Below are 14,150 nucleotides of genomic sequence, written 5' to 3' on the forward strand. Positions count from 1 at the left end.
ATGGGTAAACACTGAAAGAAGAATCATCGTAGGTGACGCTGGGGAGCATGGTGACAGCTCCACCTGACGCAGAGCCCGCGTTCTCACTGTGGGTTCCTCCCGCCTCCGCCCTCGGGGCTGTCTTTCTGGAACAGCCTCTGGAGGTTGGCCCTTGTGGACTGGTCCTCGTCTGTGTCTTTCCTCCTTGTTGTCCATCCTGTTTTTGCTCCCCTTCGGGGGAGAGCCCCTCAGCTTCGTTTTTCATCTTTGCCATTGTCCTGGTTCAGATTTCCGGGAGCTCGCTTTTCTGCTAACGTCCCTGCTTTTACGTAGTGGCCCGTGTGTGTGTGTGGTGATTGCTTATCTCACCTCCCTGGGGACATTAAATTTGTTTTCATTTTCTCCCTGTATGCTCTCTTTCCTTCCACGGTTGTTTTTTCTGTTTGTTTTGGCCTCAGTCTTTCACATCACATGTTCCCCGGACGTCTGGTAAACCTGGGTCATGTGCCCATGTTCAGACATGTCAAGCTGAAGAGGAGACTGGCTGGGGGGTTGACTGACCCTTGATGAGCTATTGTTGGAAACCCTAGAAGTCGGTGTCTTCAGGGCTTTTCCTCTTGGGCTGGTTACAGCCCCAGAGAACCTCTTCTCTCGCCCAGTAGGTAAAGGTCTGCTCCCTGCATTCCGGGTGCTCCAAAGACAGGTGTCTCACAGCCACTGGTGTGTGTGTGTCCCCTTGGTCTCTGCATATGAAGTGGGACCCAGGGTCCCAGCTCTCTTCTGGGTCCAGAGATTCTCCAGTCTCCTGGAGGAGAGAGTGTCATCACTGCCACGTAGATGAGACGGGTTCTGGGCTTGGCCCACCAGGACCTGCCCAGTCCATTGTCACCCATCACCTGCCCAGCCTCAGCACTACATCACCCTTGTCACTTGTTCTCCAGCTTAAGGGTTGACAGCTTAGAGATTCCTTTAGCATGGTGGCGGGGGGTGGGGGCATGGGAGGAAATACAGGTAGACGTGGGTCCAGTCCATCAGCTTGACTGATTGATATTCAAGATAATTAAGATTTCCGGGGAGAATATAGCTCAAGTGGTAGAGTGCGTGCCTAGCATGCATGAGGTCCTGGGTTCAATCCCCAGTCCCTCTCTCAAAATTTAAAATAAACCTAATTACCTCCCCCACTCCCACCAAAATAAAAAAATAATAAATACAAAAAATTTAAAAAATAGATTTCTGGCTCACAACCACAGGGACTCAGGGCCTGGAGAGGAGGGGAGGGGACGGGAAGGATCAGCAGGGGACCCAGGGTGCAGGAGAGGCCAGCGGCCTGTGACGGAGTGCCCCGACCCCTCGCCTGCCCCATGAACCCCAGGACCTCCAGGAAGGTCCCTGTGGAAGAGCAGGCAGAGAGGCCGGAAGTGGTTTGGAGCCACCCCAGTGGGCAGGTCTCCGAGAAGTTGTGTGACCACTGTGTCTTTACAGAAACAACTCCACACAATCGTGTACCTCGAGAGAAAGGAGCACTGCAGTCCAGGGAAATGGTCGGATGGAAACAGCACGTGTAGCTTCTGGACTGCAGCTGTCACCAGGAAACACGCCGCGTTGTCAGAAGGAGCCTGGAAGTGACCGTCCACAACTGCGTCCGAGGGGCAGGGCCAGCGGAGACTCCGCCGTGCTCCTGGGACAAAAGCGGCCGCAAGGCACGTTCCTAAATTCCCATAAGGTCATTATAAACGTAATTCATGACAGACATTATTTAAATTTGATTTTATATTCTCGTCATGCTTGGCATTTAAAATATGATCAGTACGTATTTGTCGAATGACAAAAATTGAATAAATAAGCTCACTGAGACATCACGCAGGTGTCCTGAAACCGAGGTCGTCCTTGCCGTGTGTGTCCACCAGGGGGCGGGCTTCAGCCGTGACTGCCCATCTCAGCCGCGCCCCTGCCTGGTGACCAGGGCCACACTCTCAGGGGCCAATAAAGTGCTTTTTTTAAAAAGCTGACTATTTGTCTGACTACAGAAGTAATATTTGACCGTTGCCAAAAAGGTACCTGAGGCGATGCAACCAAAAACAACAACCCGCCTTAAAAAAAAAAAAATATATATATATATATATATATATATATACACACACATATACCAACTTTAATTTTTCTTCTCAGTCGTAATGATGGCTAACTTTAGTAAAAAGCATCCTTTGGGTATTTTCCCAACGTGTGTGTGAAAATTGGAAGCAGCACCCCCGTTTTCTCGCCTCACCACGTGGTTTTTCACGTCCCAGGATTGGCTTCTTCGTGTGTGACTTTCGCTGGCTGCACACACCCGGGGTCCTCGAGTTCTGTGTGCTCGGAACACCGGCTGTCCCCCGCACGGGCTGTGACCCTGAGGGCTCCTAAGGACCAGGTTGTGTAACCGTTAGAGAGACAGGAAGACCCTGTCTGACGGCCTCAGGCCCCTGCCTCCGCCTCCTTTTCCAGCCCCTGGACTGCGTGCCCTCCTCTCACCTGGACTGTGGCCCGCTCTTCTGCCCACCCAGGGCGCAGCCCGATCCTGTACCATCAGCCCTTCCTTCTCTTGCTCTCAGTGTAAAGGCGGAAGTCCAGACTGAAGTCCGAGACCCGCACCCCGCCCACCGGGTCGTGCCCACCTGTGCAGCACCATCTCCCGGCCCCGCCCCAAGGTGAAGAGGGAGGCCAGGACCTGCCTGCGTGGGTGCCAGTCCTGACCGAGCCACTTCTGCTCTGTGTGACCGAGGTCAGTTATCACCTTGGTTTCCGCTCTCCTCGTCTGTCGAATGCGGATCAAAATGTTACCTAATTATAACAGGGATGTTCTGGTTTAAAACACGCAGCTGCTGAGAACAGTAATGAGGAGGGAACGATGGCTGCACATGTACGTGCTGATAAGAGTTAATGGCGACCGTTGCTGATCTGACCTCCACTCAACATCACCTCCTTGGGGAGGCCTCCTGTGACCCCAAGCTGGGCCAGGCTCCACCCCCGCCACACACCCGCCCTGGTGCTCAGAGCTCGGGGTCCCTGGGGTCCCCAGGCCCGGTCACTGCCGGATGCTGGCTGCTCTGTCCCTCTGGACCGTGCAGGGTGAGAGGCCAGCGCCCAGCCTGCACCTCCTTCCATCTCCTTCCCCGGGGGCCGGGCTGAACCAGGGCGGCCAGCCCGGGACGGGAGGGCAGCAGCCTTCCAGGGATTCTTGACACAGTCTCGGCTGGCGCCAGAAATCGCACGTGTGTCCTGCCTGTCCAGCACTGCTGAAAGCGTTTCACATTTATGATCTCAGCCTCTGAAATGACTGCCTGAGCTCCATCTGTCTTACATCCAGAGTAGGACTTGGGGCTCGGGTGCTGCGTCCAGCACAGCTCGGGACCGTGTCTGACGACGAGCGACACAAGACTCAAGAAACAAAGAGACAAAGTAAAGAGCAAAGACGCGACCAGGGGACTCAAGCTCTCGTGGATCCAGAGCCCCGAAAGCCTGGCCGACATCATGTTTATTAGGAGTTACAGCTCAGGAAAAAATGCGATCAGGGAGGGGGGCTTTAGACACTCCATGCCAGAAGCACGAAGTTCTGCTTGCTGGCTAACTGATTAATTTCAGGCCCTTCCCTTCCAGGAACAGTCACCCTCCTGGGGGTTTGCAAAATGTCTAAGTCTATCCTGTTAATGCCTCCAGGACATCTCGAGATAGCAAATACCTCCCTCGGGTTAAACCGCATGCTTTCATGCAGAACCAAGTTCTGTTAATGGGTAATCTGGCTTTCCAGGACTGTCCATTGTCTCACCCTAAGGAAGTACCCGCCCTCCTTCGTGCCCTTACGGTCAATCTCAGGATTTCTCCTCACACATTTCATCTACTGTGTGAAACATTAAAACAAAGCAAGCATGTGCATTTTAAGCAAGTAAGTGTGAATACAGTATTTTAAGCTCACGGAAATTTAGGTGCGGCTTGTCTTCCAGCAGCTTGTTTCCCAGCACTCGGGGAGGTCAGGTGACTGTCCCTGAGTGACGTACAGAGATGGCTTGAAACCCAGGAGGTCTGAGCGCCCATGTCTTGCCCGTGGTTCCGACCTCTGCGCACATCAGAGCCCAGAATTGCTGGTTCAGTCTGTCTGCGACGGGGCCGAGTTTCTGGCATGTGTGCAGGGATGCTGCGGCCGCTGGGCGGTGTGGGCCGCACTGCACCACCCGCCGTCAGTACCTGGAAGGAAGGTTTCAGTGGCCGACGGGCTCTCCAGACCAGGGCCAGGCGACACTGTCTCCGCCCCCGCCCTGCCCCCCTGCTCGGCTACTTACTCACCTTGTTTTTCTGGCTTCTATCAGGTCCGGTGACTCAGGAGCCCGTGTGGCCTGTGCGAAGTCCCCACACCGCCCAGGCCTGCCTCTGTCCGCTGTGAAACCAGTGCGTGGGTTGTGCTGGCCAGGCCCGCCTGGGGACGGTCGGCTGACATCGAGGACAGGGGTCTTTTTCTGGTTCTCACAGAGACACCGCAGGGGCCAGCGGGGACCTGGGGAAGACAGAGGTTTCTGGGCCACGTGCCTGTCCTGATGAACTTCTCACTTCCGTTGCAAACACAGCTTTAACTCAGCGGGCTCCTTACCGAGGAGTGAACTGCACGGCCTTCATCCCGCAGGCTCTCCATCTGCCTGGCCACTTCCTCACCGTTACTCCAGGGAAACGGCTGTTGTGAAGGCAAGGCCTCTTCTTGGGCCAGGGCGTGAAAAGACTCACTTGACCCTGGGCGTGGGAAGCCAGCACCCCAGGGCACACGAGGAAGGGGCCTGGCTCCCCCCACAGGGCTGTGCTCTGGCTCCCCCGGGCCCTGAGGCCGCTGCTTGAGCAACCGCAGGGTCCTGGCAGGTCTGTCGTTACTGGGGGTGGACGTGACACAATCGCAGCCTTGTAACCGCTCAACTGCTTCCTGAAGCAGGAAGTGTTTGAGCTGAAATTCTACACTCCTTCCATTGCGTTTTTGTTTTACATCCTGCCCTAAGATCCACTAAAATGTTGAGTCTTCCCTTAACCACCCAGTGAGAACACGCTGCTCCATCCTCTGCTGACCTCACACCTGGCAGTGCGTCCTGCACAGATTCCGGCTTTTTGCCTGCAGGTGACGAGCCTTCTGAAGGCGAGCGTAGTAATGATCACGACACCTGGTTCCTAGTAGGTTTTTAGCAGGTGCTTGTTTCACAGACTTGCCTGCTGGAGAAGACGCTCACATTTAGGAAGAGACGTGGTCCTGTCTCAGACGGGCAGGCGTGAACTTCCCCTGGCTCGGGGAGTGGATGGTCACTGCGAGGTGCTTCTCCCGGCTGACTCACTGAGCTGGGGAAGGACCAGAAATGACTGTGTAGTTAGGACACGGTCTGAATTTTCTGCTTTTGCACTAAAAGCCAGATCCAGGTCCCTTTTACAGTCTTTATTTAAGCAAGAAACTGATTACAAAGTCAGCGTTTTTTTTCCTTTCCATGACGGTTTTTTTAATTTTTATGTTTTTATTTGGGGAAGGTAATTAGGTTTCTGTTTATCTTTAATGGAGGTACTGGGGACTGAACCGAGGACCTCGTGCTTACTAGGCACACGCTCCACCCCGAGCCTACCCTCCCCTCTGCATGTTTTAATGAAGTAGAATAAAAAATATATAATGAACATGCTCAAGGTCGTAATCAAGAAACAGACTGGACAACTCCTGGAATCTCGGAGTATTAACTAGCCTCTCCAAGCCTCCACCTCCTCATCTCTTGAAGGAGGATGGGTTATAATAACCTCTAAAAAGCTGTGCAGTTTGAAGGTGTTCACAGTACAAAACCGCTTAAAGGAAACTGCATTTTGCTGATGAGCCGTTCAAGTCCCTCATCCTTCCATGATGGGAAAAGTGGATTTTGAGACAGAGCCCTCGTCCAGTGTCTGGCAAGTCACCTCACTCCCTTGGGCCTCGGCCTTCCCAGCTTTAAGGTGAGGACAGTGGTGATTGCTGGGCCCCCTCCCCTTTTAACTTCCTCCAGGCCCACTTTTACATTGGAAGCTTCTTGCAGAAACCATGTAAGGTAACTTAGGTGATGGTACCTTCTCGCTCGTCCAGTCGAGGGACTGTTACTCTGTTTGAAAGCGGCGGGAGTGATCAGCAGGTGTCGGAGAGGCCTCATGACGAGGAAGGCAGATTTTTTTCAGTAGCTGGTTGACGTTCACGCAGGAAGGGAAGGGACTCCAGGGGACAAGCACGGCCTCTACCCCATCCCCTTCCCCGCGTCTCTCTCTGCCCCAGGTGAGAAGGGCCCGGGTCCAGCACAGGCTGGACGAGTCTCTGCTGCTCGTCGTTTGCCATCTGGGCAGCTGCGGCCGGACCTCCTCGCCTGGGGTGGGAACCTGGGAGCGCACTGAGATCATGACGCGTCCAAGGCCAGTTCATGAGGGGAACCTCCTCTCCGGGCCCCTCTGTCCGGAGGCTGTCGCAGCAACACGCAGGCAGCACCGGGGAGAGACCAGAGGAGGCGTCACAGCATCGAGGCTTCGTTCTCCCAGGCCCGGCCTGAGCTGGGGGTGGTGTCTGACCCCAGGGTGGACGACACATCGTCCAGGATGCTGCGGACGCCAGCTCTGTCTTCAAGGTCAGGGCTGGTCAGGTGGGCGTCCGGGCGCCCCCAGCACCCCCGGAGCCCGAGAGGAACGCAGCATTTCCAAGGGCTGGGCCAGGAGTCCGTGCTGAAGCAAGGTCTCTCTCAAGGGACTGCATTTTTTTTAACAACTTCATTGTGGTATGATTCCTGTACAGTAAGCTACACCCGTTACAGTTTAAGAAGTGATGTTCCAAGTTACTGTAGGACACTCTGGTGCGTAACACCAGGGGGACACCTGGAATTCTGTGTGCCCTCCTGACAGGGGCGCCCTCAGCTCTGAGCCTGTGACCGGCAGGGAGCGGGGGGCTGGCCCAGCTCGGAGAGCAACCCCCTCGGGGCCTGGTTGGTGCCCCACCCAGGCCCAGCCCTTCCTGGGCTCCCTTCCCGTCGTGACACCCTGATGTGGCAGGGCGCTTCCTGCTGGTGGGGACAGCAGGGTGAGGACCGGAGCCAGGGCGCCGGCCAGGCCGCAGGAGTGTGTTTCCAGACCAGCCACGGCCCCTGTTTCTCTAGGCCGCCAGTAACCCCTTTCTTTCCTCCTAATCCAGGTTAAACTGGGTTTCAGTAACTGGCAACCAAGAGATCAGGCGCTGGGGCGCGGGGTGGGTGGGCGCAGCGAGGACAGAGGCCCAGGCGTGGCCATCACAGTGCGGGGCCACGGCAGCTGCGACGCCGCACCCATGCTCGTGGGCAAATTGGGATTTCAAGTTTCCTATTGAAAAAGTTCCACATTTATTTTGAAATGGGGGTCAAAAAAGAGGGTCTTTGTCCCCAGGAACTAGCAAGTCCGCTGGGAGTGCCTCTCCTCGGTAATCCTCCGAGCTCTCAGTTGGCTGAGTCCCACTGCATTCACCCCCCTCCCCCGGGTCCCCAGGCCCTGCCCCACGTCCTGGCCCCACAGTCGCTCACCCAGGGTGCAGAGGATGGTGGGGGGACACAGGGTTTGGAGTTGGGCCCTGTTAGACAGAGTCCTGTCGCCCGAAATCCTCGCTCTGCCCCTCAGTCTGTTCACCTGTGAAGCTGAGCTATGGCTCCTACTTAGAGGGACCGGGGAGTCGAAGTACTGACTATAAAATGCCCAGCACACAGGAGGCCTGGGGAGGCCCGTGTGACACCCCTTTCTACTGAAAGTAAAGAGTATTCTTTCTGATCCTGGGAGTTTTCAGCAGTGGCCGGGTGGTTTGTGTGCCGGGACCGGTCCATGGGAATTTTCCTTCAGCTTGGGAAGCCAGGGGGGCCACACCCTCCTCCATCTGATTCGGTGCAGGGTCCTTTTCCTGGTGTTGTGAAAACATGAATAAATGCACTGAGCTGGGTGAGTCTCTGGCTCAGCCCTCAGATCGTGTACATAATCGGTGCTGTCTCACAGAGGACAGGAAGGGACTTCTGAGTCGTTTGACGGAGTCCCTGCAGTGGCTGCAGATCACCCACTGCCCTGGTGGCAGAGACTGGACTGCGGTGGGAAAAGAAAGGGCCAGAGCCACTGTTATTTTGATGGATCAATTGTTCCATCATAACTTTCCCCGTTAATACACCTAGCACACGCGCCATCTCCTATTTCAATCATCTTGATAATCCTTCTGCCTGAAACGAACAAACAAAAGACAGCACGTTAAAAAAAATAACCACAGATTATGGTTAGGGAGCATTTAGCCTGAGACCTGACTCCTCTCTTGCCCACGTGGGCTCCGTCAAGTTCGCAGGACGTAATTTATTCCCTTGGAGTTTCTGCGGATGTTCCAGGTTCTCTGGAGAAAAGTCCAGAAAGGCTTCCTGTGAACTGAGTGTAGAAGGGAGAAGGGGGACCGGCCTGCCATTCAGAGTCCCCAGCTCACAGCGTCCCATCTCGATGTTAAACCCTTTGTGGGCCCTGGACACGGGCACCTGATTGTGTCCACGCACGCATGCATGCGTTCAGAGCTTTCACGTGTGAGCGCTGGGAATACGCAAACCAACGAGAGGGCTTCCAAGTCAAGAAGGCAGAAAAAGTGCACGCACTTGTAAAATACTTTCGCATCTAATCGTGGAAGACTTGGCTCTTTATGTCAGATAGCAAACTTGCAGGAACAGGCAGGCTTGTTTCGAAGCCAGCCCCCCCCCCCGCCTGGAGAAGCCTGCCGCTCAGATGCGTCTTTCCCTCCTTTACACTCGAACACGGCTGGTCCATCATCCTTGGTGTCACAGCGCTTTCTGTGGCCCGTTTTGTACTTGAGGTAGATTACTAGGCTCTGAAGAAGGGACAGAAACAAGTTAGAAGCGGGACTTTGCCTTCGAGGAGTTTTCAGTCCACCAGCAGCTTTAGACAGGGTCGCCCGCGGTGATTCAGAGGAGGATCTGGTGAGTGTTGAAAGCGGTGGCAGAGGTCCAGGGTGCGCATGAGAGCGTGGCTGTGTCAGGAGAGGAGGCAGCAGGAGGGTCACGGTGACAGGGGGCCTGAAGGTTAAGTGGTGTTTCCACAGGCACAGACAGGAGGAGCCGGCACGCTGGTAAGAGGAAGGGCCTGGACAGCCCTGCTTCGCTGGAAAGGGATTCTCAGCGGCAGCACTGTGGACGTTTGGGGGCAGATAGTTCTTTGTGTGGGGCTGTCCTGTGCATTATAGGATGTTTAACAGCATCCCTGCCTCGCCCACCAGATGCCAGGGGCACCTCCCCTCAGTCGTGGCACCTAAGAGTGACTCCAGATGTGGCCACATGTCCCCAGGGTAGGGGTCAAAGCCACCCTGGTTGAGAGCCCTGGTATAGAACATACACACACACAGACACACGTGTGAGGATCTGGGGTACCACTGAGGACGGGTGCAGACAGTTCTGGCCGCTTTTGACGGAGACTCGAACAATTACAGAGGGGAGAAACTGTTACAGTTCTTGGAGACAGAGACCCACTGGGGCCCTCGCTTTGTCATTTCCCAGAGCCCAGTGTTCCCACGGTCTCTCCCACTCATAACTTGCTCTCAGATCGTCAGTGCCACAACGATGTGATGACCAAGCTTCCCTGAGACGTCCGTGAAGACTGTTACTCGTGGGGTCAGCGCTTTATTGTAAAGGGCTCCTCGGGTTTGAAGGTAACAGGGTGTAGCTTAGCCGTGGCATCTCAGGCACTAACTAGTCGGAGGGTAGGAGGGACCTGTCGGGGCCGAGGTGCTGGAACCCTTCTGTCGAGGACGGCCAGCACTTCTGCTTGGCTGAGACCGGCCCGGTTTCAGGTACAGCGAGTGCTCCGCGTCCTCCGAGTCTGAATAACAGCTATTCAAGAGTCTTCCAAGGGCGTCACCACTAGAAAAAGGAAACACGCACTGTAGCTTTGTGTTGCAAACTCGAAGTACCACATTCTTCCTGCTCCCCGGGAAAATCCAGTTCTGACCAAGTTCCCTCCAGCACAAACCCTGAGCCTGAACATGAACGTTCCCTTCGCTCCCCCAGGACCAGGGCAGGCTCTGCCGCAGGCCTCACAGGTCATATTTATAAAAACCAAGAATCTGAAAATACCTATGTATGTTTGTACGTGTATAACTGAATTGCTTTGCTGTACACCCGAAGCTAACACTGTAAATTGACTACACGTCCATAAAAAATTAGCATTAAAAAAAAAGTCAACAGGAGTTTTTCCCGCAGTGCTCCAAATTCAAACCAAACTTGAGACGCAGTAACAGCAGGGAACACGCAGCCTCTTACCGGATAATTAAGCCCGCCGTGTCTGTCCCTCTGTTTCCGCCGCATGGCCATGTGGGAAAGTACAGAGACTTAATTCTGTGTGGGAGGGAGCAGGGTAGGGGTGGATTTGCTGAAGACAGAGAAACGATGGTAAGAGGAGATGTGAAATCAGCAAGGAAGCGGTTGCCAGGCAACACCTGGGGCGTCAAGGAGACCGCGCAGTCTTCAGGGACAACGGACCAGCTATCTCCCATAACGGCCCGTAAACGCCTGAGCTAGAAAACGTCCATGTCGTGAGTGTATGGCAAATACTTTTGCAAAGAGCCAAAGCATCCGGGCCCCCGTTCCATTCCGTAAATATGGACCGTGCAGTGAACGTAATGCCTCGGTGTCTGCACATTTGAGGGGTGCAGCGTCCCTGCCAACAGGGACATCCTGTGCCTCTGTTGTTGTTTTCTGGGTTTTTTTTATGGTTGTAGCCCCGGCTGTGTGTTGTATTTTGGCTCAGCACAGTGAGCTGCAGTCACAGGCTGCACCAAACTGTCCCCAGTAGCTGGCTTGGTACGACTGGCAGAGTCTTGCTGACTCGCTGACCAGCATGTGGCCAGGGGACAGTGACCAGGCATGAGAACGGCAGGGTGTTGGGGTCTGAGGGAACCAGACAGGACACTGAGCCCACAGTCTTCATTTTCCCAGGGGAGGAAGTGGCCTCCGAGACTGACGTGCTGAGCCTGTCTCCTTTTGGTCTTCGCGTCCGCTGTTCCCAGTCGAGCCTGGTCCTGTGCTCAGAGCCCCTGCAGCTGAGCTCGTCCTCCCGTTTCCCTCCGTTAAAGGACCTCTTGACAGCAGGGACCCTGCCGTGCTCTTTCCTGGGGGCCGCCAGCTCGGTACCTGCAAACGTCGGCACCCGGGAGCAGCAGTCCCTCAGCCTGACCAAGGAGCAGGTCGTGGTCGGCTCATCCCCGCCCCCCGGTATCCTGAGCGCAGGACACAGAACAAGAGACCCTCCCAGGTGAACCCTGGCTCTCTGTGACCCTTGACTTGCCTAATACCTCTGTGTTGCAGCTTTGCCATCTGAAACGGGGGCACTGCTTACACCTAACTCATCAGGTTGTCGAGAGGATTAAACAGGCTCACGGCAAGTTTAGAACAGCCCGTCTCCTGAGCACCCGGACTCAGGAGAGTGAGACACTTTCTTCCTTTTAGAATTTAATGTATGTCGAAATCATCGTTGGCCATGTCAGAGCAAAATCTCCCCAGGTTGCAGGTTGGGGCCCGGAAGGGAATGCGGGTGGGCAGGCGGGTGGGCGGGCAGAGGGGCCTTCCCCAGAGCTTTAGGCGTCCTTGTAACAAAACTGTGGTTGAGCTGCTCAGAAAGACGATGGTTTCTGGCGTAACTGGTGCCTTGATTGCTCAGAATTGGAGGCCTTTTATTCTTTTCCTTTTTTTTTTTTTGGCTTTTTTTCCCCCAGTATAGTCAATTTATAACGCTGTGTTAGCGTCAGGTGTACAGCAGAGTGATTCAGTTATACATATATATTATTTTTCCTATTTTCTTTTATAGGTTATTATAAGCCATTGAATATACAGTAGGACCTTCTTGTTTATCTCAGAAGCTTTCTTAGGAGTTAATATATCTTAACTCAAAAACACCCCACAATGATTTGAAAAATCCATTTTTGAAAATTAGTTCAGCAAGCAATGAGAGTAAGTCATGTAGGCCATAAAATATAGTAAGAAATTAATGAGTTTAAAAGGCACATAAGTCCTTACCTTGTCATATAGTTAGGTCACGTGGAAGCAATTGAAAATTTTAAGTATCTACTGTCTTAACATCACAGAAAACATCTGGGTTTACCTGAAAATGGAGGAAAAAATTTTTTTTACCCAATTTCCTAAATATTACAGCTAACATATCAAATTTTGCACAGAAAACTAAAATTTGTGGTGCACTTATTTTTCGAAAACTGACATTTAAAAATATTGCACAGTGATCAATATTTGAATTTTTAGTTTACAGGGAACTCTTATTTATCTGCTGAAGCAAAAGATCTTATTGCCAGGACTTGCTGTGACAGATTTGCAAAAGAAAGGAAGTGCTGGTGTAAGAACTTTTGGAGAAACCTCTTTCAGTAACTTCCTCTTGTTCTTGCTACGCCGCCCGGTTTTCTTCAGCCGTCCCTCCTGTGTGCTGGAAGATCCTTTGTTCCATGACAGCCTGTGAGATTTCACGCCACAGATTAACTGACACGTTCTTTCACTCCACACGGCTCTATCCACACCCTGTAGGTTGGGCTCCTCTCACAATAGCTACTGTTTTCTCAGATCCGAAAATCTCTGGTGTCGCAACGTTGTGTATGTAATTAGAACCCTGAGAGGTTAGAAGTGCGTTTATGCTTGATGACCGGTACGTGCCCATGAGCCGTCAGCCTCTCCCAGGTGGGCGTACGAACAGATCCTTCCTTAGTCCTGAATGATGGTTTGTTTTTTTAAATGATGAATTCATCCTCTGGTATATTTCTTACCCTCAACCAGATGTACAATGTTTTGTAGCGATCTCAGCCCTTGGCAGTGACATTGGAGGGGACCAGGACGCTGAGTTTGTGCTCCGGACACGTGACAACTCAGCCTGTCCCATCTACCTCCAGTTTCCAGGCAATTCCAGGTTCTGATCTGCCTCTTCAAGTGCGAGTTTATCTGAGACTGTAAAACTGTCAAAGGTTCCCGTTCAGGTGGCCGAGAGTCACAGCTGAGGGGGGAAGCCCAGCGTCAGTGCCGAAGGCTGAAGGGCGAGGGTCGCTTAGGGCCGCTTACAAGGTGTTTCTCGTCCCTCTGGACGAGACCGGGCGACGAATCGGGGAGGTTTCTGCAGGGCTGGGCTCTGAGGCCCGGGCAGCCTCCCTGCTCTCATCTGTAGCCTGAAGGCAGCAGCGCTGCGTCACCGGGCCAATGTGAACACAGACGTCACGGCAGAGCCCCAGGTCCACAGCCCGCTAAGCCGTGGCGAGCCTCTCGCCGCTGGGAGAAGAGCTGTGGTCAGATGAGAGCTCTGGGACAGTGTTAGGATGAAGAATTTCGGGTGACAAGACCATGGCAGTCACCTGTTTGAAGAAAGACCGTTGCAGAAATCACCCGACACATCGGCCTGTTTTGGATGATTTTAAAAGCACTCCTGGTTTTGTAATACCCGACCAGCCCCCCGTCGTCCCCGCCTCCCCCAGATGGGCTGCGCTTTCTCTGGGTAACCTGAGGCTCTGAAGACTCTGAAGCTATCTGGGAGCCAGTTCTCCAAAACTGACACGACACGAAGTCTGGCTGCCTCCCCGTGTTTGTTTCGTTCGTAGCCTGGGAGGTAGCGGAAGACAGCGGGAAGGTTCTAGAAGCAGAATCCTGCCTGTGGGGGCGTCCTCCCAGACGGCTGCTTGGCCGGCGCCCTCCCCGGGGCACTGACCCGCCTCCACTCTCCTGCCTCCTTGCCTTCTCCCTCTTCATGGTATGCCTTGTGTAACTGAAGTCCTTCATTGTCCCTGGGTGCAGTTGAGTGTCATGAAGATCCAAGTGCCTGGGAATGAATCTGACAAAAGGTGTGCGTGTCCCTTTAAGAAGTCACTCCACGTGCTCATGAAGATACATCCTATTCTATTATCCTCTAAAAGCTTTAATGTTCTGCTTTCACAGCTCAGCCAACAGCCCACCTGGCACTGGTTTTTGTTTAGGTTTAAGGCAGGGATCAACCTTATAATTTTTTTCCATACGGGTTCCCAAATATCCCGGAACAACTTCCTGAGAATTTCCTCCCTCCATTCCCAGCTTTGAGGTGCCACATTCATCATAAACATGCTGACCATGTGATTTATTATCCGAAATGATTAAATCTTGAGA

General features: G+C 53.5%; 1 long non-coding RNA gene across 1 annotated transcript; it reads right to left on the reverse strand.

The window, feature by feature from the left end:
* Positions 1-3,418: 3,418 nt before the first annotated feature.
* On the reverse strand, positions 3,419-5,415 carry LOC135318595 (uncharacterized). The gene is made up of 2 exons (XR_010376767.1): positions 4,300-5,415; positions 3,419-4,200 (listed from the first exon to the last, which is right to left on the reverse strand). It is a non-coding gene; the product is annotated as an uncharacterized LOC135318595 (long non-coding RNA).
* Positions 5,416-14,150: the final 8,735 nt, after the last annotated feature.

Source organism: Camelus dromedarius, chromosome 19 (assembly GCF_036321535.1).
Source record: "Camelus dromedarius isolate mCamDro1 chromosome 19, mCamDro1.pat, whole genome shotgun sequence".
Classification (NCBI taxonomy): Eukaryota; Metazoa; Chordata; class Mammalia; order Artiodactyla; family Camelidae; genus Camelus; species Camelus dromedarius.